This window comes from Eulemur rufifrons, chromosome 30 (assembly GCF_041146395.1).
Source record: "Eulemur rufifrons isolate Redbay chromosome 30, OSU_ERuf_1, whole genome shotgun sequence".
NCBI lineage: Eukaryota > Metazoa > Chordata > Mammalia > Primates > Lemuridae > Eulemur > Eulemur rufifrons.
Genome location: NC_091012.1, coordinates 80,792,196 through 80,819,233, shown reverse-complemented (window position 1 = coordinate 80,819,233; position 27,038 = coordinate 80,792,196). Strand labels below are relative to the sequence as shown.

The following is a 27,038-nucleotide window of genomic DNA, read 5'->3' as shown; positions in this document are numbered from 1 at the left end:
CCATTTTTGTAGATTTGTTCTTTAATACCCTTTTCTATTTCTTCTACAGAAATTGGTCTGTTTATGCTATCTCTACTGGGGCCAACTTTGGTGTACTGTGTTTTTCTGTGAAATTATCCATATCATTTAGATTTTCAAATTTATTTTATTAGAAATGTTCAGAGTAATCCTTTTTTTAAATATACAGACAGGGTCTTGTTCTTTTGCTCAGACTCAGGCTGGAGTGCAGTGCAATGGTCATAGGTCGCTGTAACTTCAGCCTTCTAGACTCAAGTGATCCTCCCACCTCAGCCTCCCAAGTAGTTGGGGCTACAGGTATGCACTACTATACCCAGCTATTTTTTAAATTTTTTGTAGAGATGGGGGGGTTCTCATCATGTTGCCTAGGCTGGTCTTGAACTCCTGACCTCAAGTAAACTTCCCACCTCAGCCTCCCAAAGTACTGGAATTACAGGCTTGAGCCACTGCACCAGGCCTCATTTCTTATTTTATGTATTTTTACTCTTGACCTTTTCTTCTGGATTAAATCAGCTAGTGTTTTATCTATTTTGTTGATTTGTTTTGAAGAACCATGGTTTTGGTGTATAAACTTGATCTAGTCTTTTCCTGTTCTTTACTTCACTAATTTATACTTTAAAAATATTATTTCTTTTCTTGAGCTTATTTTCTTTTTGGTTTACTTTGCTATGTTTTCTAGATCATTTAGTTGGTGATTTAATTCATTTAATCTTATATTAATTTTACTGATAAGGATGTAAGTTTTTTCTGAGTATCTTTTTAAATGTATCCTATATATTCTGATACACAGTGTTTTCACTATAATGGTCCCCTCTTATCTGAGAGTATACTTTCCAAGATTGTCAGTGGATGCTAGAAACCACAGATAGTACCAAACTCTATATACACTATAGTTTTTCCTACATATAATACCTATCATAAAGTCTAGTTTATAAATTAGGCACAGTAAGAGATTAACATTGTAAACTAGCAATATAATAATTATAACAATATGCTATAATAAATGTTATGTATATGAGGTTTCTTCTCTCTCTCCTCTCTATTAAAATATCTTATTGTACTATTCTTACCCTTCTTGTGATGATGTGAGATGATAAAATGCCTATGTGTTGAGATGAAGTAGGTGAATGATGTAGACATTGTGACAGAGAGTTAGGCAATTATTGAACTTGAACATGAGAACTGTGATATATTGACAGTCAATCTAATAACCCAGATGGCTACTAGATGACTAATGGGAGAGTAATGTATTCAGCATGGATAAGGTAGATGAAAGGATGATTCATGTCTCGGGAGGAATGGAGTGCAACAGTGTGAAATTTCATCTCACTACTGAGAACAGCACACAATTTAAAACTTATGAATTTTTTATTTCTAGAATTTTCCATTCAATATTTTGGACCACAATTTATCAGGGTAACTGAAACTGTGGTAAGTGAAACCACAGAGGAAGGGGCAAGATGGCTGACTAGAGAAATGACTTGCCCGACCATCCCAGAGGGAAGGAAGGGTTTCAGATAAAGGAGAGGGAAGAGGAGATGCCGCTCAGGTATAGATCATAGAGAGACGTGCCAGAGCCTGCTAGGGACCTCATGAAGGAAAACTGCAAAGTGGAGAAGGAAGAAGATAAAGGAAAAAAGATATCAGCAAAGATCAAACCCAGAGAGGCTCAGAGCCCAGTGAAGGGGTAAGGGTAGATCCCTTTCTCCCTCCCACACTCTATGTAATATTTATTTGTCTCTCTTTTTCTTCTGGAACAATGAAGGAAGACACTACTGTTCTGTACCCTGAACAACTGCCTGGCATAGAGTAGGCTCTCCGTGACGTAGTTTTATTTATTTTATTTTTTTATATTTCATCTTATTATTATGGGGGATACAGAATTTCAGGTTACATACGTTGCCCATGTACCGCCTGTCCCCCCAAGTCAAAGCTCCAGGCGTGTCCGTTCCCCAGACAGTGCGCGTTGCACCCATCATGTAGGTATATATCCTTCCCTTCCCCACACCCCCTTCCCGAGTCAGCACCTTCAAGCGTGACCATTCCCCAAACGGTGTGCAATGCACTCATTATGTAGGGATACACCCATCCCCTCCCCTCACCCCCCACCTCAGTCTGATATCCGATTGGTGTCGTTCCCAGATGTGTATTTAGGTGATGATCAGGGAAACCAATTTTCTGGTGAGTACATGTGATGCTTGTTTTTCCATTCTTGGGATACTTCACTTAATATAATGGGTTCCAACTCTCTCCAGGAGAACCATAGAGATGTCGTATCTTCATTATTTCTTATAGCTGAGTAATATTCCATGGCATACATATACCACAGCTTACTAATCCAATCATGTATTGACGGGCATTTGGGTTGTTTCCACATCTTTGCTATTGTGAATTGTGCTGCTATAAACATTCGGGTACATGTGTCTTTGTTACAGAATGACCTTTTTTCCTTTGGGTATATGCCCAATAATGGGATTGCTGGATCAAATGGCAGGTCTACTTCAATCTGTTTAAGATACCTCCATAATGCTTTCCACAGGGGTTGCACTAGTTTGCAGTCCCACCATCAGTGTATGAGTGTTCCTGTCTCTCCACATCCACGCCAACATGTGTTGTTTTGGGATTTTTTGATAAAGGCCATTCTCACTGGGGTTAAGTGATATCTCATTGTGGTTTTGATTTGCATTTCTCTGATGATTAGAGATGTTGAGCATTTTTTCATATGTTTGTTAGCCATTCTTATATCTTCTTTCGAGAAGTTTCTATTCATGTCATTTGCCCACTTTTTGATAGGGTTGTTTGATTTTTTTCTTGCTGATTTTCCTGAGTTCTAAATAGATTCTTGTTATCAGTCCTTTATCTGATGTGTAGTATGCAAAAATTTTTTCCCATTCTGTAGGTGGTCTGTTTATTCTTGTGACTGTTTCTTTGGCTGTGCAGAAGCTTTTTAATTTAATCATGTCCCATTCATTTATTTTTGTTGTTGCTGTGATTGCCTTAGGGGTCTTCTTCATAAATTCTTTGCCTAAGCCAATGTCTGTAAGAGTCTTTCCTACATTTTCTTCTAGAATTCTAATTGTATCACGCCTAAGGTTTAAGTCTGTTATCCACCGTGATTTGATTTTTTGTGAGTGGTGAAAGCTGTGGGTCCTGTTTCAGTCTTCTACATGTGGCTAACCAATTCTCCCAGCACCATTTATTGAATAGGGATTCTTGTCCCCAGAGTATATTCTTTCCTGCTTTGTCAAAAATTAGGTGTCTATATGAGGATGGTTCTATATTTGGATTTTCTGTTGTGTTCCACTGGTCTGTGTCCCTGTACTTGTGCCAGTACCAGGCTGTTTTAAGAACCACAGCCTTGTAGTATAGTTTGAGGTCTGGCAAATTAATACCTCCCATTTTGTTTTTATTGCTTAAAATTGCTTTTGCTATACGGGGTCTTCTCTGATTCCATACAAAGTGTATAATTATTTTCTCTACGTCTGTGAAGAATAATGAACTTGTCCATGAACTTGTCCATGTATCACAGAGGTAAAATATTATTTTTGTGACTATATAGTTACTTATTGAGGCAGCTGGTCTTGGGTTTTAAGCCCTTATCTAGACAAATCATATATGCCTGAAACAAAGATTAAAAGTTCTGCACCCAGGAAAATAACTTTCAACTGGACTATGGAGAATATTCTGAAAGGCTTTATGTGGGACAGGGAGGGTCAACCACAAGATGAAGCGTTTCTTCGGAAGACAGTTCACTAGTTAATCACAACAGTGGCCAAAGTGGCTGTAGGAAGGCGGAGAAAGGGCGGAAACTGGCAGACAGGGGGAGTAACGGGGCGGGGCTGTCGCGAGGGGAGCCAAGTGGAACTGTTTTGTCCCTCTCTGCTCTCCGTCTGAAAACTTGGGCCGAGAAGGTCATAGATATGGCGGCTGTTAGGGTAAGTGAAAACGAACTTGCTTAGTTTCTTTGGGTGCGATAGCATTTCAGTAACTATGAAAGGGATCCTCCCAATTTCTGAAGGGAGCCCCCCCAGCAAGGGGCGGAATGGAGGTGGGGTTGTGAGAGAATTGGAATCATTAACGTTTGAAGCCTCAAGACACCTGCCTCTCCTGAGTTTCCTCAGGCTGAGACACTGTTCTCTCCTCAATCCGCTGCAGTTGTCGGTTTATACAGAGGCACAGTACAAACTGGGAGACGGCTGGGTGAAAATGGCCGGCCAGGTGACGAGCCACTATAGGCGTTTGGGTCTTGAGCTGCAACAAAGAGAAAAGAATCCTTGACATTTGTCTCAGTGCACAGGGCGGGGCCTCGTGACCCTAACGAAGGACTTTGTTCAAACATTATTTGGGGTGAAACAGATCAGGATAGAGATGTCCCAGAGTTTCTTTGCAGTGCGCGAGTTTATACGTAGTGTTGTTACTCTCTGGGCTACGTTTCTTTTGAGTTCTGTGATGGAAAAAGGTCCCTTTACTTAGGAATCCCTGTACAGGAAGTGACTCAGCTGGCTGCTTGCTGCAGTTCCTTAAGTAGGTTTTAATAACAATAGTCTGTAAATATTTACGTAGCCGATTTCAGTGTAAAATGTTCATCTAGGCTTGCAGGAGCTACAATATGAATAATTCAGTTCCGCCGAAGTTTATTTTAAGTCGTCTCAGTGTCCGTCTTGATTCGCCATTCTCACTTCGTTTCTGCAGTACTGGTTCTCATACTTTGTCTGAATTATCGCAGCACCCTCCTACCTGGACTCACTACTTCTAGACTGGCTTTCATGGAATCCATTTCACCTGTGCTGCCAGAACACTACCAATATGCAAATCTGATTCTGCCCCTTCCCTACTTACAAACTTTTATTGGCGCTCCATTTTCTCTCCTCAGGGGTCAGGTCATATTCCTACCTCCTATGTCTAGAACATATGACTTTGCCTTGACTTTTCAGCTTCATCTCCTGTCACTCAGGAATCGTCCTCCCACCAATGCTGAACTACTTGTTTCACTCCTCTATGCTTTTTTACCTGCTCTTTCTCTGGGCCTAAAGTGCCCTTTCTCATTCTCATCTAGTTACTTCCTACTCGTAATTCATTCATTTAACAGATATTTGTGTACAGTCTCCCTATATGCAGAATGCCTTTTCTAAGAGTGTCCCTGACCTCCCCAGTCAATTTTAAATAACTTCTCTTTGTGCTCCCAGAGGACTCTGGGCATACTCTTAACTATAGCATTTATTACACTGCAATTCATAGACTATTTACTTGCCTGTTCTAACTTCCGAAACTATAAGCTCCTTGAGGACAGTAATTATAACATTAATCTTTGCATCCTTAGTACCTAGTACAAGTCTGATGTATATTAGGTAATCAGTAAGTTCTATATGAATAAATAAGTGCCAGGCAATGAGGACACAAGAGATTCAATTAAGCAGTGGCGATGCACATCTAATATAAATAACTGATTTAGAGTAAGGGAAGTGACTTACCTCAAGAGAAGTATAAAGTGCTAAAAGAAGTACAAAGGTTTCAAAGGAGAGAGAGCTCACACTTGATTCAAAGAGAATAAAGAAAGGCTTTTGTGGAGGAGGTACAGAGACAGAATGGTCAGTGGTAAAAAGCAAACCAGAATAGTCTGTTGGCACCGAAGCTTAGAGGACAGAGTTGAACAGTCTTTTGACTTGACCATAATAAGGCACTGACAGCTACCATTTATTACATGCTTACTACAGGCCAAGCACTATGCTAAAACATTTTTTATATATTAATTCACTTATTCTCAATACAAATCTATATGGTAGATATTATTACCACTTTTTAGATGAAAAACTAAGGTTTAGAGAAGTCAAATAAATTGCTCAAAATCATAATGCTAATAAGAGCTGAAGTGAGATAAAGAGGTGTAGGTAGAGTGGTAGAGGGAGAACCTAGATTGTAAGGGGTTAAGGAAAGGATAAAGGATGGAGAACTGGCATTCATTTAGCACCTTTGACCAGATGGGTACTATATCCATTTTACAAATGGAAAAACTGAGGATTAGAAAAAGTGCTTGTTCTGGGTCATACAGCTGCTAAGTGGAAGAACCAGATTCAAACACAGATATATTTGGCTGCAAAGTCTTTCTGCTACTCCCTGCTTCCTCTGGAAGAGAGGTATGTGCTACTCTTTAGAGAAGTTTGGTGGTGAAAGGAAGGAAAGAAGTCTTGGGATGAGGGTAGCAAATTCCAGAAAAATCTGTCTTTTAATTAAGAAAAAAATAGGAGACTTGAGCAAGTTTGGAGACAAGGAAAAATGTGCCAAGAGCTAGTATAGAGGGAGAGATAATTAATAATAGTAATCATAGCTATTATGTTATTTAGCACTTACTATGTGTTAGGAGTTTTGGTAAGCACTTTATGTGAATTATGTCATTTATGTTTCATAGTGGCCCTACAAGTAATAACTGTTATTAATCACTTTTTTACAGGTAAGGAAACTGAAGCTTAAAAAGGTTGAGTAACTCGACCAAGGTCACACAGAAGGCAGTGGTAGAGCTGGATCTGAAATCACGTGGTCTAAGTCCAGAGCCCATTTTTGCTCTTGTTGCTTGTGCTTTTGGTGTAATATCCCAAGGATCTTTGCCAGACCAATGTGAGGCAGGTTTGTCCCTATGTTTTCTTCTAGGACTTTTATGGTCTTTGGTGTTACATTTCAGTCTTCGATCCATTTTGAGTTAATTTTTTTGTATGTGGTGTGAGATAAAGGTCCAATTTTACTTTTTTGCATGTATATATCCAATTTTCCCAGCGCCATTTATTGAGGAGACTATCCTTTCCCCACACTCCATTGTATATCCTCCATGGCCTTTTCAAATATTGGTTGACTGTATATGCTTGGGTTTATTTCTTGGCTCTCAATTCTGTTTCCATTGGTCTATTAGTCTGTTTTTAATGCCACTACCATATTGTTTTGATTATTGTAGCTTTGTAATATAATTTTGGTTAGGGAAATGTGATGCCTCCACCTTTATTTTTCCTGCTCAAAATTGCTTTGGCTATTCAGGGTCTTTTGTGATTACATATGAATTTTGTAATTGTTTTTTATATGTCTGTGAAAAATGCAAATTCCATTAGAAATTTGATAGGGATTGCATTGAATTTGTGGATTGCTTTGGGTAGTATGGATATTTTAATAATATTAATTCTCCCAATTCACGAACATGAGATATTTTCCATTTATTTATGTCTTCAATTTCTTTCATCACTGTTTTATAGTTCTCAGTGTACAGCTCTTTCACCTCTTTGGTTAAGTTTACTCTGAGTGTTTTATTCTTTTTGATGCTATTTTAAATGGGATTTTTTTCTTGATTTCTTTTTCGCATAGCTCTTTGCAACTGGTTTTTGTATGATGATTTTGCATTATGCAATGTTACTGAATTTGTTTTTAATGGATTTTTTTGGTGGAATCTTTAGAATTTTCTATGTATAATATTATGTGATCTGGGGAAAGAGATAATTTTATTTCTTCCTTTCCAATTTAGATGTCTTTCATTTCTTTTTTTTTATTTTTTTTTTTATTTCATCTTGTTATGGGGGATACAGAATTGCAAGTTACATACGTTGCTCCTGTACTGCCTTTCCCCCCAAGTCAGAGCTCCAGGCGTGTCTGTTTGTCTTTCATTTCTTTCTCTTGCCTAATTGCTCTGGCTAGGACTTCCCATACTATGTTGAATAGAAGCGGCGACTACAAACAGAACTACCATATGACCCAGCATTCCCACTACTTGGTATATATCAAAGTAAAGTAAATCAGTATATCAAAGAGATACCTGCACCCCTATGTTTACTGCAGCTTTATTCACATTAACCAAAATATGGAATCAACCTAAGTGTCCAATCAGTAGTGAATGGATAAAGAAAATGTGGTAAATTTACACAATGTAATATTATTCAGCCATAAAAAAGAATGAAATCCTGTCATTAGTGGCAACATGAATTAGCCTGGAGGACATTATGTTAAGTGAAATATGTCAGTCACAGAAAGATAAACACCACATATTCTCGTATGTGGGAACTAAAAATAATTTATCTCATACAAGTAGACAGTAGAATTGTGGTTATCAGAGTCTGGGAAAGGTGGGGGGAAGAGGATAGGGAGAGGTTGGTTAAGGGATACAAAGTTATAGCTAGATAAGAAGAATAACTTCTAGTATTTTGTGGCAATATAGGGTGAATATGGTTATCAATAATTTGGTGCATATTTTTAAAAAGCTAGAAGACAGGATTTTGAATGTTCATAAAATGATAAATGTTCCAGGTACTGTATATGCTAATTATATTGATTTGATTATTACACATTCTATACATGTATGGAAATATCACTCTATCCCATAAATATGTACAATTATTGTGTGTCAACTAAGAATAAAAGGAAAAATAAAGCAAATACATAAATAATTAAAATGTTAAAAAAGAAAAAATACCCAACTCAGGACCCAGGAATCCACGGGCACAGGCAATGCGCAGCAGATGGCAGCAGTCGTCAGTGGCTATTCCAAGCGACTTCCATCAGCTGGGCTCAACCTTGGTAAAGAATTCAGGGGTCCTGGGGTATAGGCTGCAGGTGTGTGCAATGGAGATAAGGCCCACGGGGAGTCTCCTTTTTCCTGGGGGAAAGTCCCTCAGAGGAGTTCACACTTGCCTCCCAGCTGCTCTGGGGTAAGGGATGGGGCAACGACAGTAAAATAAAGCCTCCTGTCCTTTTCTGTGCGGTGCCACCCTCCCTTCTTCATTGTAGTCCGGAGTTTTCCTAGAACTATTTTCATTGGTTTATAGTTGTTTATCATTTTTTTTTCTGGGGAATAACAGCACTAGTACCTCTTAGCCCGCTTTGTTGGTGTTCTGGGATTATGTTTTAAGTGGTTTCATCTACACAAACATTAAATTCACTAAGTTTTGGCATGGTTTAAGATATAGAAGAAGACTTTTAACCAGGATTTTAAATCTTTGATGTGATAAAGTGACCAGGAGTCTGGCAGAAGATAGTGTTAAGGATGAATAAATGAATGGTATGAGGCTCAAAGGAGCAGAATTACTTTTCTTTCCTTTAGGTAAACTTTTTTATTGAAGCATGGCTTACATACAGAAACATACAGAAATCCTAAGCAGCTTGATAAATGTTCACAATGTAAATATACTTTTTTAACCAGTACCCAAATTAAAAAAATATGAAACATTACCAACAGCCCAGAATCCCTTCCCTTTTGTACCCCCACGTATTTATCCCCCACCATACATTAATTTTGCCTATTTTTGAACTTCCTATAAATGGAATTATATAGTATTTGCTATACTATTTCTGGTTTCTGTCAATATTGTTTGTGAGATTCAGCCATTATCATGTAGCAGTAGTTCGTTCGTTCATTCTTATTGCATTCTTGTTCCAGTGTGTGAATATATCACTATTTATCCATTCTACTGCTGTTTATTTTTGTCTTATTTATTTAAAAAAAATTTTAACATAAATAATTATATATATTTGTGGGGGTACAATGATGTTTTCATATGTATATATTATGGAATTATTAAATTAAGTAATTAACATATCCATCATCTCACATACTTATTTTTCTGATGAGAACATATGAAATTTATTCCTTTAGCAATTTTGAAGTATATAATACTAACGTTAACTATAGTCACAATGCTGTGCAATAGATCTCAAAAACTTATTTTTCCTTTGTAACTGAAACTTTGTACCCTCTGGCCATCATCTCCCCATCCCACTCCCTTTTAGTCTCTGGTAACCACCATTCTACTTTCTATGAGTTGTACTTCTTTAGACTGCACATATAAGAGAGATCATGTAGCATTTGTCTTTCTGTGCTTTAGCATGATGTCCTCCAGGTTCATCCATGTTGTCACAAATGACAGGATTACCTTCTTTTTTTTCCAGGCTGAATAATATTCAGTTGTGTTTATATAAACCACATTTTCCTTATCCATTCATCTATTGATAGACACTTAGGTTGATTCCATATTTTGGCTACTGTGAATAATGCTTCGGTGAACATGGGAGTGACGATCTCTTCAACATACTGATTTTATTTCTTTTGGATATATTCATGTAGTGGGATTGCTGGATTATATGTTAGTTCTATTTTTAATCATTTTAGGAATCTCCACACTGTTTTCCATAGTGGCTGTACTAATTTGTAATGCCACCAACAGTGTACAAAGGTTCCCTTTTTTCCACATCCTCTCAACACTTGTTATCTTTCATGTTGTTGATAATACCTATTCTAACAGGTGTGAGGTGATATCTCATTGTGGTTTTAATTTACATTTAGACAGGGCATTTAAATGTTTCAAAAACCCATCAGGTGATTCTGGTTTGAGAATCACTGATTTAGGGCTGAGTGTGTGGTTCTTTCCAGTTATGAAAAACAGAGTCATGTTCAAGTTATTTTACATAATGGTTTCAATGGAAGAATACATAGGTTAGGGACAAATCTTAGAAAACTGTATCACCAGCTAAACAGACCTCAAGAAGAATCATTCAGGATACCATAGCAACTCTGACAGTCCACCATTCTTATGACCGAACTGCTCTGTCTTTGCTAACTATGTGCTTCACATCTAGACTTTCTTAGAGAGTGAATCTGATTGGGCTGACTAGTCACTATTACAGAGTGCCCCTCTGGAGCAGAAATTGCACATTAGTCCACTTTTATAGGACAGCCTTTAGTTGACTGCCTTTGACTCAGGTACCAATCCCTGCTCCATTCAGTGCAAGTAGTTCAGAGCATAGCAACCTGTGTTAGGAATGACAGAAAGGAACAGTATAATTGTCAAATTCTCTGAGGCTACTTAGAAGGCACAAGGCAATGGGGATTCATGATCTGTCTTGTACAATTTACTTTTGAATACTTGCAAAAGTATTAAAGTTGTTGAAAATATGGTGGAATTTTTTTAGAGTTGCTATAAAAAGATAACTTATTAAGATCTTGTAATTTAAATTGGGAAATTGGTTTCTCAAGGATTATAAAAAACACTTTAAGACAACCAGTGTAAGTAGCAGTCTGTGGTAGATAATAAAACTTGCTTAATATAACTTGAACATTTGAGGGGAAAAGTGTAACCCATTCCTGCAGTCTCTCCTGAATGAGACCATCTGTTATATAGACTTGATGAATATTAGTACTCTAAACCAAAGCATGAGCTTCATACTTAATGTAGATTTGGCCTGGCTGTTTTTGGATCATTTCTCAAGTCATTCTGAAATTCAGCAGGAGCTTCTCATATCAGGCTCACTGTTATCACATCCCCACCTCAACCTGGCTCATAGTTCACCTCATTTCTTCATATTTCCAAATTCCTGCTTGATATCTTTAGGTGCATGAAATTCAACACGTTCAAAAATTTTTTTTTATCCTTAGCAAATTTGTTTTTTTGTTTTCTGCTGCATTCCTTATTTCAGTTAAGAATGTTAGTATCTGATCTTGGGATCATCTTAAACTGTCCCCCACATCCAAACAGTTAACAAGTCTTGTGGATTCTGCCTTATTCTTTTATACATTCATTCAAAAAACACTTTACTAAGTATTATGTACAGGAGACAGATCAACAAGATATGAATATGTATATAAAAGAGAAAACACTAAAGCTAACAAGTACGTGAAGAGGTGCTCAAAATAATTATCAGATAACTACATATTGAAACAATGAGATAACACTTTATTAGACTAGACAAAAAGCAGATTGCTGGATAAGTCCAAATGTGGGAATTTGGGAATGTAAAACTCCTCATGTACTACTGGTGGGAGTATTGACTGGTACAGCCATTATGGAGAACAATCTGATATTATTTAGTCAAATTAAGTATATAAACATAACCTGTGGCCCAGCAATTCTGTTCTTGAGTGTATATCACAAACATGTACAAATTCATAAGGACACTTGTACAAGGATATTCATTGCAGTGTTATTTATGGTGGTAGGGAGTTGGAGGCAATCTGGGTGTCCATCACTGACAGTGGATAGGTGAAATGTGGTGGATATATATCATGCAGTACTACATAGCAGCTAGAAGCAATGGGTTAGATTTATATAGGTTAAATTTACATATAGGAACATAGATGGATTTGAAAGCATATACTTTGTGAAAAAATTAAGAAACAAAATGATAAATGTAACATATACCGTTCACTTTGTGAAAAAGTAATAAAGTGAGATAGGTAACAAAACTAAAAATACATGTAACATTATAACAATATACATTTTGTAAAAGCTCAAAAAGATATTCGTGAAACACATTAAAATAGCTTTCTATGGTGGAAGAATGAGAGTGAAACTTGGTGCTCAAAGGAAATGAGTGAATTAGTTAATCAGTTTTAAAAGTGGGGGAGGACAAGGAATGGACTGTAGTGGCTGAAATTGACAAGAAAAACAAAGAATTATACTAAAAATAAAAAAAATCTAAAAGTTACTATGGGAGAAAGGAGGAGGGAGTAGTTTTCCTATAGAACATAAGGTTCCCTTACAATATTTATTTATTCATTTTAATTCATTCATTTAATTCTTCAACAAGTATTTCTTAAGAATAAACCCATACCATGGGCTAGGAACTGCTAATTGCCAAGTTGTATTTTTGCTTTCAAGTATTTGTTCCTTCTTCCTATAGGAGGATTATATACTCCTGCCTAGATTTCTTGCTTTTTCGTCTACCACAAGAATGACAATATCCTAAGTAGGGGTTGATCTGTCAGGCTGGGTTCTGGAAGACATGTGGAGCAGGAGAAAAGCATAGCCAACAGGTAATGGGAGGTAGAAATAAACTTTGTTGTAACCTATTGACATTTTGGAGGTGATTTGAAACTACATCAAAGCTAATACATAAATATACTAAATATAATAAAATAAATAAAACAGAGACCCTGGAGGAGCCTACTGCTTATTTAAGAGAGATAGACATATAAACATAATTAGTACTCTGTGACAAATGCATAATGGTATGCAAGAGAAGTTGTGGGAGCCTGAGGAATTCTAGGAGCACCTTACGGTGGACATTTGAGCTGGGTTTTGAAGTATGAATGGGTGTTCAGTCTAAGGCCTACTATCCCATAGATCTAACTACACTGTCTATCATAAGCAGGGGACAGTGATTCTATATTTTCAGGGGAGTAAATTGAACCTTACAAATAAACAAAGAGGTAGATTTCAAAATAATGGTATACAGACATAAAACTACTATTGGTAAAAAATTACTAGATAAATGATTTTATAGTTTGTTATTGGCATTTTTTAGTACTGATCAAAATATGGTTAAAGCAAAATGTCTGCTTTGTCTTAATCTGATTGAAGCACATATCTTTGTGTTTATCATGAAAGACCCAGTAGAGATTAAATAAAACTTAATTTTGTAAGCAGAGAAAATAATTCACTCATCTGGACTAATGGAGGGAAAGAAACAGTATAGATAATTGAAAACTAATATTTGTATTTAACTTTGGAATGTATTTTGTATTTATATTTCAGCAAAATAGCAAAAACTGAAAATCTGATCCCTATGGCAAAACTTTATAATAGGTTTTTACTCTGTTTATTTAAAGCAAATATCTACATTGTCACCCCTGCAATGTAGGAATTGCTTTGGGCAGAGCTATGAAACTGGCCTGGGTGGGCTGCCTCCCTTGCTGTTTTGAGTCTTGCTTATTTTTCATGATCTTCTCTACTTTCCTCATACAGGTGAGAATAATTGATCTTTAATGCATTGAAAATTTTTTTATGCTATACCTAGTTTAAGTAAGGTAATGCAGTACTTTGGTTTAAAAGACCACACCTCACCTAGACATATATTTTAATTGCTGAAAACCAAGTTACATGAAGAAGTTGTCTTTTCCTTTTATAACAGAAGATATTTATATAAAATAATATGACTTATACTTTTAATCATATCAGTAAAAATGTAAAACAAGAGTTTATCCATAATCCTCAATTTAATTACCATGGTTTTGATTTTATATACAAGCTTAGGATTTTATTCACGGAATGAGAAGTTATGGAAAGTTGGTAACATCTTAAATTATTTGATGATGACTTACTGTAGAAAAGGATTGTTGAACTATTGCTGGTCCATCAATGCTATGTGGCTTTTAAAAATAAATAGGATTACTTATTCTTCACTTCTGTATCTATTCACTTTTTAAGACTTAGCCCATAATAATCTTCCTCTGGGAAACTTAATGATTGTGTCTATTTACCCTAGTCTAATTTAGATGTTCTCCTTCTGTACTTTCATACCTCCATCATATCTTTTATTTTTTAAATTATTTTATTAAAAAATATGAAGGAGGTACAAAAGTTTTGTTACATGAATAGCTTTTATAATGCTTGACTCAAGGCTATAAGTGTGCCTATCACCAGAATAGTGTTCACTGTACCTGTTATGTAGGTTTTTGCCCCTCCCTTCCTGTCTCTACCCCACTGCTTGATTTCTAATGACTTTTACTTTCCTCTGTGCTCATGTGTGCCACTCCGTTAGCTCCAATTTATTAGAGAGTATATGTGGTGTCTGTTCCATTATTGAGATACTTCACGTAGGATAATGGTCTCCAGTTCCATCCAAATTGCAGCAAAATGCATTAATTCATCCTTTTTATGACTGAGTAGTACTCCATGGTCTGCATATACCACATTTTATTAATTCTTTCATGAATTGATGGGCACTTCAGTTGATTCCACATCTTTGCAATTGTGAATTGTGCTTCAATAAACATTCAAGTGCAGGTGTCTTTTTGATAAAATGACTTCTTTTCCTTTGGGTAGATACCCAGTAGTGGGAATGCTGGATGAAATGGTAGTTCTACTTTTAGCTCTTACAGGAATCTCCATACTATTTTCCATAGAGGTTGTACAAATTTGCAGTCCCACCAACAGTGTATAAGTGTTCCTTTCTCTCTGCATCTACACCAACATCTGTTGTTTTTGGACTTTTAATAAAAGCCATTCTAACAGGGGTAAGGTGATATCTCATTGTTTTAATTTGCATTTCTCTTATGATTAGTGACATTGAGCATTTTTCATGTGTTTTTTGGCCATTTGTCTCTCTTCTTTTGAAAAAACTTCTGTTCATGTCTTTTGCCCACTTTTTAATGGGGTTGTTTGGTTTTTTTCCTTGCTGATTTGAGTTCTTTTTAGATTCTGGATATTAACCCTTTATCGGATATACAGTTTGTGGATGTTTTCTCCCATTCTGTAGGTTGTCTGTTTGCTCTGTTGATTATTTCCTTAGCAGTGCAGAAGCTTTTTAATTTAATCAAGCCCATTTATTTGTTTTTATTGTTGCTGTGATTGCCTTTGTGGTCTTAGTCATAAATTCTTTGTCTAGGCTGATATCTAGAAGAGTTTTTCCTACAGTTTCTTCTAGAATTCTTATGGCTTCATGCCTTACATTTAAGTCTTTTATTTGTCTTGAATTAATTTTTGTAAGTGGTGAGAGGTAGGAGTCCTATTTCATTCTTCTTCAGGTGGCTATCCAATTTTCCCAGCACCATTTATTGAATAGGACATCTTTTCCCCAGTGTATGTTGTTTGTCTGCTGTGGCAAAGATCAGTTGGCTGTATGTTGATGGTTTTACATCTGGATTCTCTGTTTTGTTCCATTCATCTATGTCTCTATTTTTGTGCCAATACCATGCTGTTTTGGTTACTATAGACTTGTAGAATAGTTTGAAATCCGGTAATGTGATCCCTCCAGATTTGTTCTTTTTGTTTAATATTACTTTGGTTATTTGGGCTCTTTTCTGGTTCCAAATGGAGTGTAGAATTGTTTTTTCTAGATCTGTAAAATATGACATTGGTGTTTTGATGGGGATTACACTGAAGCTTTAATCACTTTGGGTAGTATGGAGATTTTAACAATGTTGATTCTACCTGTGTGTGAGCATATGTTTTTCCATTTGTTTGTGTCACCTGCGATTTCTTTCCTCAGTGCTTTGTAATTCTCCTTGTGGAGATCTCTCACCTCCTTGGTTAAGTATATTCCTAGGTATTTTATTTTCATTGTTGCTATTGTGAATGATATTGAGTCTTTGATTTGATTCTCAATTGACTGTTATTGGTATATACAAATGCTACTGATTTGTGTACATTGATTTTATAACCTGAGACTTTGCTGAATTTATTTATCAAGTCCAGGAATCTTTTGGTGGAGTCTTTAGGGTTTTCTAGATACAAGATCATATCATCATCAAAAAGTGATGGTTTGACTTCCTCTTTCCTGATTTGGATACCCTTTATTTCTTTCTCTTGCCTGATTGCTCTGGCTAGGACCTCCAGCACTATGTTGAGTAGAAGTGGTGACAGTGGACACCCTTGCCTTGTTCAAGTTCTCAGGGGGGATGCTTTCAACTTTTCCCCACTCAGTATTATGTTGGGTGTAGGTTTGCCATATATGGATTTTATAATGTTGAGATATGTTCGTTTTATACCTAGTTTGTTCAGGGTTTTTATCATGAAAGTGTGCTGGATTTTGTCGAACACTTTTTCTGCATCTGTTGAGATGATCATGTGGTCTTTGTTTTTGCTTTTTTGCTTCTGTTTATGTGGTGAGTCACATTTATTGATTTATGTATGTTGAACCGTGCTTGCATCCCTGGGATGAAGTGCACTTGGTCCTGGTGGATTATCATTTTTTTTTCTTTGATGTACTGTTAGATTCAGATTGCTATTATTATATTGAGGATTTTTGTATCTATGTTCATAAGGGGTGTTGGTCTGTTGTTTTCTTTTTTTATTGTGTCTTTGTCTGGTTTTGGTATCAGGGTGATACACACCTTGTAGAATGAGTTTGAGAGTATCCCTTATTCCTCGATTTTTTGGAATAGTTTAAATAGGATTGGTATTAGTTATTCTTTGAATGCTTGCTGGAATTCAGCAGTGAGGCCATCAGGTCCTAGGCTTTTCTTTGATAGGAGAGATTTTATTACTGCTTCTATCTCATTACTTGTTATTGGTTTATTCAAGTTTTGTATTTGTTCCTGGTCCAATCTTGGTAGGTTGTGTGTGTCTAGGAATTTATCCATTTCCTCTAGGTTTTCCAATTTATTGGCATATAGTTGGTTATAGAAGTCTCTAATGATCCTTTGCATTTCTTCAGTATTAATTGTAGTGTCTCCTTTTTCATCTCTGATTTTACTTATTTGGGTCTTTCTCTTTTTTTTTTTCCTTAGTCTAGCTAAAGGTATGTCTATTTTGTTTATCTTTCAAAAAAAACCAACTTTTTGTTTCATTAATCTTTTGTAGGTTTTGTTTCAATTTTATTTATTTATGCTCTGATCTTTATTATTTCTTCTACTAATTTTGGGTTTGATTTGCTCTTGTTTTTCTAGTTCTTTGAGATGCATTACTATGTTGTTTATTTGAAGCTATTCTCCTTTTTTTATGTAGACACTTTTCACTATAAACTTTCCTCTTATTACTGTTTTTTCTGTATCCCATAGGTTTTGATATGTTGTATTTTTGTTTGTTTTGAGAAAATTTTTAATTTCCTTCTTAATCTCTTCCTTGACCCAATGGTTATTCACGAAAATATTGTTTATTTCCATGTGTGTATATATATATTTCCAGTGTTCCTATTGTTATTGATTTCTAGTTTTATTCCATTGTGGTCAGAGAAAATACTTGGTATGATTTCAGTTTTTTTGAATTTTTTGAGACTCGTTTTGTGACATAACATATGATCTATCCTTGAGAGTTATCCATGAGCTGAAGAGACCAATGTGAATTCTACAGCTGTTGGATGAAACAGTCTTTAAATATCTATGAGGTCCATTTGGTCTAAAGTACATATTAATTCCAATATTTCATTGTTGATTTTCTGTCTGAATGATCTGTCCAATGTTGACAGTGGGATGTTGAGGTCTCCAATGATTATTGCTGCCTATCTCTCTCTTTAGCTCTGACAATATTTGCTATATATATCTGGATGCTCCAGTGTTGGGTGCATATATATTTAGAATTGTATGTCCTCTTGCTGAATTGACCCCTTTATTATTACATAATGACCTTCTTTGTATCTTTTTTACAGTTTTTGTCTTGAAGTCGATTTTATCTGATAGAAGTATAGCTACTCTGTTTTTGGTTTCCGTTTGCATGGAATGTCTTTTTTCATCCTTTTCTTCTATTCTATGTGTGTCTTTATAGGTGAAGTGTGTTTCTTGCAGGAAAAATATAGTTGGATGTTGTTTTTTTTATCCATTCAGTCTCTCTGTGTCTTTTGATTGGAGAGTTTGGTCCATTCACATTCAATGTTGTTATTGATAGGTAAGGACTTAGTACTGTTATTTGATTTCTGGTTGTTTTGTGGTCCTCTCTTTCTTTCTTCCCTTCTTACTGTCTTCCTTTGTTAAAAGTGATTTTCTCTGGTAGTATGTTTTCTTATTTTTCATTTTTTTGTGTATATGTGTTAGGTTTTTTGATTTGAGGTTACCACAAGGCTTGGAAAAAACATTTTATAACCAGTTATTTTAAACACATGACAAGTCTACTTACAAACAAACAAATAAATAAACAAGCAAAGAGAAATCTTACAGAAATTTTCCCATTTAATTCCGTCTCCTCCCCATGCTTTTTGACTTTTTGTTGTTTCCATCCATATCTTTTTATAGTATCTCTCAAAAAGTTGTTGTTGTTATTTTTGATAGGTTTGTCTTTTAGTCTTCCTACTCAAGATACTAGTGGTTTATACAACACAATTGAAACAATTCTGTATTTCTGTCCTTACTGTTACCAGTGAGTTGTATACCTTCAGAAAATTTCTTATTGTTTATTAACATCCTTTTCTTTCATATTGAAGGACTCCTTTTAGCATTTCTTATAAGACAGGTCTGTTGTTAAAGACATCCCTCAGGTTTCATTTGTCTGAGAAAGCATTTCTCTTTCATGTTTGTAGGATATTATATTCTAGGGTTCAGGTTTTTTTCCTTCAGCACTTTGAATATATCATGCCATTCTCTCCTAGCCTATAAGGTTTTCACTGAGAAGTGTGCTGTCAGGTGTCCTGGAGAGCCTTTATATGTTATTTTTTTCCTTTTTTATGCTTCCCTTAGGACCTTTTTTTTAATCTGTGACCTTTGGGAGCTTGATTATTAAGTGCCTTAAGGTAGCCTTGTTTGGATTAAATCTGCTTGGTGTTCTATGATGTTTTTGTAGCTGAATGTTGATATCTTTCTCTAGGTTTGGAGAGTTTTCTGTTATTATTTCTTCGAATAAACTTTCTACCCCAGTCTGTCTCTTTTGCTCCTCTTTAAGGCTGATAACTCTTAGATTTGCTCTTTTGAGGCTATTTTTTAGATCTTATAGGCATGCTTCATTCTTACTCATTCTTTTTTTCTTTTTTTTCCTTCTGACCCTGTTTTGAAATAGTCTGTCTTCAAGCTCGTTAATTCTTTCTTCTGCTTGGTCAATTCTGCTGTTGAGAGATTTTGATGAGTTTGTCAGTTGAATTCTTAAGCTCCAGAATTTCTGCTTGATTTATTTATTTTTATTATTTTAATCTCTTTGTTAAATTTCTCTAGTGGGCTTTTGAATTCCTTCTCTGTCTTGTCTTGCAGTTCATTGAGCTTCTTCAGGGCAACTATTTTGAATTCTTTGTCTGAAAGGTCACCTATCTCCATCACTCTGGGATTTGTCACTGATACCTTAGTTAGTTCATTTGGTGAGGTCATATCTTCCTGGACGTTCTTGTTGCTTGAAGATGTTTGTCAGTGTCTGAGCATGGAAGTGTTAGGTATTTATTTTAATCTTCATAGTCTGGGTTTGTTTGAACCCCTCCTTCTTGAGAAGGCTTTCCAGATACTCAAAGGGAATTGAGTGTTGTGGTCTAAATCTTTGATCACAGTAGGCATATTGGCACTGGGGGTGTCTGAAGCCCAGTAATGCTGTGACTCTTGCAGACTCCTGGTAGTACCACCGTGGTAGACTTAGGTAAGATACAGGAGAATTCCTTGTCTTACCAGGCACAGTCTCTCACTCTCTTCCCTCACTTTCTGTGCTGGGCTGATGGATTTGGGGGAGGAGTGATATGGCACTCCCTTGTGGCCACTACTGCCAGTTCACACCTGAAACCACCCCATTCTCACCCAAAGCAGGTGGGGTCTGTTTCCTGACTACCTCTGCTGTTTATTCAAAGCCCAAGGGCTCTTTAGTCAGCAGGTGGTGAATCCTGCCCAGACTGTGTTCTTCTCTTCAGGGCAGCATGTTTCCTTCTAGCCCAGGGTGGGTCCAGACATGCCATCCAGGAACTAAGGCCTGAACTCAGGGGTCTCAGGGGTCTCAAGAGTCTGCTTGGTACTTTATTTTACTGTGGCTGAGCTGGTTACCAAGATGCAAAACAATGTCCTCTGAACCTCTTCCCTTTCCTTTCTTCAAGTAGAAGAAGACTGTCCCTGAGGTGTGCTGCCTGTAGTTGGGGCAGGGATGACACAGGCACTGGTTTGACTGTAGGTGCTGGTGTCTCACTGTGTCATGTTCACCTTAAGTGCACTGGCTTTGAGCAGCACAGCCACAGGAATTGCCCAAGGACTGCAGCCCTTGTGACCCGAGTGCTTTACTAATTTAGTCCAGGCCCAAGACTGCTGTTTGTGGGTGGTAGAGCTATAGAGAACTGAGGTTTGAGGCGGAGGATTTCAAAATGCCCCCTCCATGCACACTGGCAGAATTCTGCCGTGTGCTGTTGTTCCCCTGTGCAGGGTGGTTCTGAGTTTCAATTCAAAGCTCCATAATCACTTCACTCTCACTGCCCTGGTCAAATAGATTCTCTCTCTACTGGGAGTGGTGGCGCAGCCCTGCAGGGGAATATGGGAGAGGTAGCCTAGGAATGCAAGACTGTCTTTTGCCCTCTTCAGTTCCTCTTTCCTTGATATAATGTTAAAACCAGAGATGATCGCTTTTCTGATTTTTGGTTCTTATGAAGGTGCTTGCTCGTGTGGATAGTTGTTGAATTAGGTGTTCATACAGAGGGATGATCGCTGGAGGTTTCTATTTGGCCATCTTGCTCTGCCCTATAGTTGAATTTGTGAAATTAAGTCTGACAATCTCTGCCTCTTGTTTGAATTGTTTAATCTGCTCAAATTTAATGTCATTGATATGATTTGATGTATGTCTTGTGCTTTTTTTGTTCGTCTGTTCCTCCTTTACTGCTTTTTGTTATATTAAATGCTTATTTTATAATATATTGGTTTAATTTTTGATGAATATATTTTTCTCTGAAGTTCTAGGGTTTACAACGTACATCTTAACTTCTCAGAATTCATTCCACATTTATATTATTTTAATGCTCATAAGATATAGAAATTTTAGTTCTTTATAGCTCTATTCCTTCCCTTTCTTATTCTGCCATTCCTGTTTTTTATATATATACACATGCATGTGTACATACACATATAAAATGTATGTATGTATGTGTTACAAATCCCAAAATATGTTGTTGTAATTATTTATTTTATAATATTTGTTTTAAAGAAGCTAAGAGAGCACAAATAATTTATAGGTAGTATGTATGTTTGTATGTGTGTAGGCACATACACATATATATGTGAACATATAACAAATACACACATATATACACACACATCCTTCTGATGTAATATTTTTGGTTCTTATTTCTTCCAGTGAATCTGAGTTACAATCTGGTATCATTTTTTTAAATGTAGTTTAATTCTACCTTTCCTTTGTGTTTTTGTTGTCAAATATGTTATATTTCTATATGTTATAGATCCAGCAATATAATTTTATATATATTGTTTCTTTTAAAATCATTTACAAAAAGAAAGGAGAAGAAATATCATCATCCCTCAATATCGGGGAGGATTGGTTCAGGACCCCTTGAGACCTTTGTTCAGGACCCCAAAATCCATGGATTTTCAAGTCTCTTATATAATATGGTATAGTATTTACATATCACCTATGCACATCCTTTCTTATTCTTTAAATTTCATCTGGATTACTAATAATATCTAATACAAATAGTTGTTATACTATATGTAAATGGTTGTTATACTATTGTAAATAGTTGTTATACTGTATTGTTTAGGGTATAAGGACAAGGAAAAAAAGCCTGTACATGTTTGGTTCATAGGCATCCATCCATTTATTTTTCAAATATGTTTGATCCATGGTTTGTTGAATCCACTGATGTGAAACCCATGGATACAGATATCCAACAGTACATAATTATACTGTCTACGTAATTACCTTTATTGTTTCTCTCTCTTTTTCCTCATGTAGCTTCAAAGTAGTATCTGGTATCAACTTGCTTTTAGCTTAAAGACCTCCCTTTAGTATTTCTTATAAGGTAAGTCCACTAGCAATGAATTCTTGGTTTTTATTTGTCTGAGAATGTCTTTATTTCACCTTTATTTTTAAATAATAGTTTTCCTGCATATAGGATTTCTCAATTGAGTTTTCCCCTCTAGACTCTCAGTGTGTAATCCCACTGCCTTCTGATCTCCATTGTTTCTGTCAACTGTTTATCTTATTGGTCTTCCTTGTGTATGATGAATCATTTTTCTCTTGTTTTTTTCAAGATTCTCCCTTTGTCTTTGTGTGGTAACATTTTGAGTATGTGTCTGGTTTAGATATCTTTGTGTTTATCCTATTTAGAGTCTGTTGAACTTGAGTATGTAGTTAATGTTCTTTTTAATCAAATTTAGTATGTTCTTGAACATTTAGAATAGTTATTGTACATTTTTTCTGTTCCTCTGGTACTGTCATGTGTATGTTTGTGCACTTAATGCTGGCTCACATTTCTGAGACTCTGTTCATTTTTCTTTATTCTGTTTTTTCTTCTTCAAATTGCATAATATCTGTGGATTTATCTTCAAGTTCATTTTTCTTTCTTTTGCCTTCTCAAATCCACTGTTAAGCTACTCTAATGATTTTTAAAATATCAATTACTGTACTTTTCAACTCCAGAATTTCTTTTTGGTTCTTTTAATAATTCCTATCTCTTTACTAATGTTCTCTATTTTATGAAGTTATCATATATTCTTTTAAGTTGTACAAAATGGTTCCTTGGAGTTCTCTCAACATATTTAGAATAGTATTTTTGAAGTCTTTATTTGCTATGTCCATCCGGATTTCCTCTAAGATAGTTTCTATTGCCTGTTTCTTTTCTTTTTTTTTTTTTTTTTTTTTTGGTATGGGTCACACCTCTTTGTTTCTTTGCATGTTTCATAATATTTTCTTGTAAATTGAACATTTTAGAGAATATAGCAACTCTGGTTTCTGACAACCCACCTCAGGCTTATTATTTTTGTTTCTTGTTTGTTTACTTGTTTATTGGTTTAGTGACTTTCCTGGACTAACTCTGTGATGTCTATTTCCCCCATAGTATGAAGTGTCAGATATCCCTGCCTAGATATTTTTTCCTGTTTTTATCTTTAAGCCTGGATTCCTAGGGGTCGCTCTTGTGTCAGCACTGCTTAGGGATCAGCCAGTGGTTGGTCAGAGATTGTGATTACGCACCTTAAACCAGGGAGGTTTTCACTCTTTGCTTTGAGTATGTTTGTAGTATGGAGACTGCTTTCACAGTTCAGGGAGCTTAGGGATTTGCCTCATATTCAGCCAAAGACTAGATGATCATTTTTTTTCTACCCAGACATTACTCAGTGCAGCCTTGGGTATGTACCCAGTATTCCGGACCACTATTGATGACCGTGAGGCTCTCTTTGTCTTTTCCTTGATATCCCCAGTGAAATTCTGGATCTTGGCTTCTATTGGTATTATACTAAACTGTTTATCTCCACTGATTGCTAGCTGTGTTGGTTCTATTGTTTTTAACAACACTCTGGGGCATAAATCGCCTTGCGGTCTTATCCAAATAAAGCCTAGCTCCTTGGCAGTATTAGTATGTTGCCAGTCTTTGAGGATTGATCCAATTCTCCCTTGGATAGAACCTTTGCCAAATCCACCTGGAATAGCTCTTTTTGCATCACAAAGATGGGGTATATGGGAGATTCCACTCAGGTGCTGTGACTATTAGAACAGCTCTTCAGCCACACAGAGCTGTGAGAGAATAGGGAACTGGACTTTTCACCAGCTGCCCTATCTGAATCCTCTCTACAGAGCAGAAACTGGGGATGGGGAATTAGCATATCTGCTAGTTTTCACCGTCTGCCAAATCCACCTGGAATATCTCTTTTAGTCAGTACTCAAGAGAATTGGGGAAAATGGGAGCAGCCACTGTGCTGGAGAGCTCTTTAGAATATCTCTTTCATAACACAGCACTGAGTGGGGATGAATACAAGCCATAATTTGAATGCTACCACTCCCACTCTTCTTATCAAGTTCTATAGATTTTATTGAATAAATGCATCTCAATTTGTTGTAAGTCCTTTTATCAATATCCAAAGACTTTGCTAGTTTTGACTAGTTTGCTAGATGTCTCTCTGAGGAAGAAGTTTCACCAAGTTCCTGATTGCATTCAAGAACCAAATGCAAGTTTCCAGTTTGGACTGTTAAAAATAAAGCTACTTCAAGCAATTGTTTATACGATTCTGTGTGGATATAAATTTTATTTTGATGGAATAAGTGCTCAGAAGTATGATTATACAGTCCTGTGGTAATTATGTTTAGACTTTTTTAAAAAATGGTTCTTGGTAGATTGACCATTCTATCAATTTTCTCTTGCTACTATAATTTCCTGTTACCACAGACTCAGTGGCTAAAAACAACACAAATTTTATATCTCAGTTCTGGAGGTCAGAAGTCCAAACTTAAGGTATTGGCAGGCCTGCGTTCTATCTGGAGGTTCTAGGGGAGAATCCATTTCCTTGTCTTTTCTAGTTCCTAGAGACCGCCTACATTCCTTGTCTCATGGCCAATTCCTTATATTGTAAGCCAGCAATGGCTGGGCAAGTCTTAACACATGCTGCCTCACTATGATGCTCCTCTTCTCTAGTCAAATCTCCCTTAGCCTCCTACTTCTAAGAATACTCATGATTACGTTGAGACTGCCTTGATAATCGACAGCAATCTCTTCATCTCAAGATGCATAATTTAATTTTATCTGCAAAGTTTCTTTTACCATGTAAGGGAACATATTCACAATTTCCAGTGATTTGGACATAAATATCTTTGGGGACACATTATTCAGTCTATCACAACCCTTTTATCATGTAAATCTTGTCTCTGGTAATTTTCTTTGTTCTGAAATCAGCTTTGACTCATATTGTAATAATATAGCTACTCCTGTCTTTTGATGAGTGTTTGTACAGAACATGTTTTCATCTGTTCATTTTCAACCTACTTTATTATTATATTTGAGGTGAATTTCTTATAAACTGCCTATAGTTGGGTCAGGATTTTTTACCCATTTAAAAAAGTTAAACTTAAAAATATTGACATATAATAATTGTGTATATTTATGGGGTACATAGTGATGTTTCGATACTTGTATAATAATCAGATCAGGGTAATTAGCATATCCATTATCTCAAACATTTATCATTTCTTTGTGTTGGGAGCATTCAATATCCTCCTTCTAGCTATTTGAAACTATATATTATTGTTAACTGTAGTCATGCTACAATAGAACTGTGGTCCCCAACCCCTGGGCCGTGGTCCATTACTGGTCTGTGGCCTTGTAGGAAATGGGCAGCACATCACCGCCTGAGCTCCACACCACACACACACCCCACCCACAACACCCCATCCCCTCATCCCCAGTCTGTGGAAAAATTGTCTTCCATGAAACTGGTTCCTGGTACCAGAAAGGTTGGAGACTGCTGGAGAACACTAGAACTTATTCCTCCTATGTAGCTATAATTTTGTATCCTTTAACAAATCTCTTTCTATCCCTCCATTCCCTTTACCTTTCCCAGCCTGTAGTATCCTCTGTTCTACTTATTACTTTATGAGATCAACTTATTTTTAACTTCCCCATATAAGTGAGAATATATGATATTTAACTTTCTGTTCCTGGCTTATTTCACTTAATGTAATGTCCCCCAGTTACATCCATGTTGCTGCAAATGACAGGATTCCATTCTTTTTTTATAGCTGAATAGTATTCCTTTGTGTGTATTTGGGTGTGTGTGTGTGTGTGTGTGTGTGTGTGTATGTGTGTGTGCATGCTGCATTTTCTTTATCCATTCATCTGTTTTTGGACACTTAGATTATATCTTGGCTATTGTGAATAGTCCTGCAGTAAATATGGGGGTGCAGTGTCTCTTCTATATACTGATTTTTTTTCCTTTGGATAAATGTCCAGTAGTGGGATTGCTGGATCACATGGTAATTTTATTTGAAGGTTTTTGAGGAACGTCCATACAGTTCTCCCAGTGGCTGTACTAGTTTACATTCCCACCAACTGTGTATAATGGTTCCCATTTCTCCCCATCCTTACCAGCATTTGCTACTTTTTGTCTTTTTGATAGTAACCATCCTCATTGGTGTGAAATGATACCTCATTGTGGATTTGATTTGCATTTCCCTAATATTAGTGATGTTGAGCATTTTTTTATGTATTTTTTGGCCATTTGTATGTCTGCTTATGAGAAATGTCCGTTCTGATCATTCGCCCACTTTTTAATTGGGTTGTTTTTTTTTTTTTTTTTTTTTTTTTGCTGTTGAGATGTTTGAGTTCGTTGTACTAATATATTCTGTATATTAATGTCCTGTTGGATGAATAGTTTGGGTCAGAATTTTTCATCCATTCTGCCAATATCTGTTTTTTAATTAGTATATTTAGACAATTTACCTGTAGTGCAGTTAATTGATATGTTAGGGTTTAAGTCTGCCATTTAATTTTATGTTTGTTTTTTTTCTGTGTTTTCTTTTTCCTACCTTTCTATAAGTTCTTTGTACCTCTTCTAAGAACTCCATTTTGACTTATTTGTAGTATTTTTTAGTGTAGCTCCTTGAATAACTCTTTTAGTGATGTTTCTAGGCATGCTTATTATATTTACTCATAATTTTTTAATGCTTTCAAATTGTTATTCCTTCCTAATGTTCCAAGGTTCTTTCTTTTATCATTTCTATTCTCTTTAGAGAACTTCC

The 27,038-nt window shown here is 36.1% G+C and overlaps 1 protein-coding gene across 1 annotated transcript in view; it reads left to right on the top strand.

The window, feature by feature from the left end:
- Nucleotides 1-6,471: 6,471 nt before the first annotated feature.
- APOOL (apolipoprotein O like) overlaps nucleotides 6,472-27,038 on the top strand; it is a 95,002-nt gene continuing 74,435 nt past the window's right edge. Inside the window, exon 1 of the mRNA XM_069463565.1 lies at nucleotides 6,472-6,639. The gene's annotated coding sequence lies outside the window, so the exon portion shown is untranslated. The remainder of the gene's footprint in view (nucleotides 6,640-27,038) is intronic.